Here is a 1,829-nt window from a genome sequence, read left to right as displayed (position 1 = left end):
GAGGTCTCATCTCAATTCAAAAAAAAAAAAAAAGAAGAAGAATTTAGAAGCTCAATGTCCTCTGTCTCATCAGGGTCCTGTCAAACATCCCCTGACCAATTTATAGAATTCCATTCTTTCTCAATTTATGCTCTTAATTTAACACTAGACATCCTGTAAGCCTGAGAATTTAATTTTTATTGTAACTCAGCCATTCACATGATAAGGACTCGTGTTTGATTTTCAGCAATTTCAGCCCCGTGGCTACAGCAGGGAAGACTGGCTTAGCATACCCTTAGAAGCTCTTAAGCTATTTATGCAGATCTGGAGCAGAGAAATTGAATCCCTGAGCTCATCCTTTTCTTTCATTATTTTGTCCATTAACATTAGAAGCAACAAGCTAACATCATTACTGTCCTCGATTTTCCACAAATGTTCAAAAGTATCTTGTACAGAGTCACTAAGTTCCTTGCTCTAATAAGTAGTAAGTTAGGAGTATCAAATGCATTTATTTTGCACATATCTATGAACAGTTCACTCCATAAACTATCAGTGCTCTCTATACTTTTAAAAGTAAAGTCTTTAGCACTTTTAAGTCTAATGAGAGTAGAGAGGCTATCCCAGAAACTCAAAACCAATTAAGGAAACCCATCCTTAAAATTTTGTTCCTGTAAAGCCACTTCTGGTAAGAAATCTGTATTAGTCAGAAGACAGAATCAATAGAATGTATATATAGATCTATGAGGGGGAATTTATTAGGGGAATTGGCCCACATTATTATGGAGGCTGAGAAGTCCCATGCCAGGCTGTCTGTAAGCTGGGAGCCCTGGGAATCCAGGCTCAATTCATCTGAAGGCCTGAGAATCTAGGAGCCCACTGGTGCAAGTCCTGGAGTCCAAAGGCTGAAGAGCCTGGAGTTCTGATATCCGTGGGCAGAATAAGAGTGCATCCCAGGTCCAGGAAAGAGAAAGATCATTAGCCTTTTCCTCCTGTTTTGTTTTATCTAAGGCCCCCAGCTGATTAGATGTTGCCTGCCCACACGTGAGTCCACTCAGATTCACATGGAAATCTCTGGAAACACCTTCACAGACACACCGAAAATAATGCTTTACTAGTTCTCTAGGTATCTCTTAATCCAGTCAAATTAACATCTAAAATTAATCATCACATCCATCAAGAGTTCATGTTGTGCTAAGTTTGTCAAATCAACTCATAAGATGCCTATGACAAGATGATAATGGTATCTGTTGCAAAACCTCAACAGGACTATACTTGGACCCCAAGGCAAAAAAAATTCTATCTTCTTCAAGTCACATGCAATAAACATGTGCCTGTTTCCTTCCTAAAGTACAGGTTTAGGCATCATCATCTCTATCAGTTGCTCATCACCTCTTGATTCTACTCCCCTTGTATTCGTTTGAAGGGCACTCCTATTTCGGGTGAGCTCCAAAGACATTGCCCCTGACCTGCCGCCATCTTCTCTGTGTGCCTTGTCTCATATTCTCAAGTCTCTGAGAAATTTATTCTTGAGTGAGAGATCATGGCTTATTCTGGGTCCTTGAGAATAACAGAATATTTGCCTTTAATAAGTGGTAAATTAGGAGTACTAAATGTAAATATTTTGGAAACAAAGATTATAACTGGAGGTGTGTTTCCTTGATTTATTTGGCTATTCTTTAGGCAATATCAGAGTATTTTATTCACCACGCTTTATAACAAATATTAATGTTTTTGAAAGAAATTTCTCCACCTGTCTGTCACATTTCTGCATGTTTTGAAAGCAGATAAATGAACTTCCATTGCTCCATTTTAACTTTTCAATGGTGTTTGTAAAGCAAATAGTCTTGGAA

This window comes from Propithecus coquereli, unplaced genomic scaffold, assembly GCF_000956105.1.
Source record: "Propithecus coquereli isolate 6110/MARCELLA unplaced genomic scaffold, Pcoq_1.0 Scaffold666, whole genome shotgun sequence".
NCBI classification, from domain to species: Eukaryota; Metazoa; Chordata; class Mammalia; order Primates; family Indriidae; genus Propithecus; species Propithecus coquereli.
The sequence above is the reverse complement of the archived record's forward strand: the minus strand, read 5'-3'. Positions refer to the sequence as shown.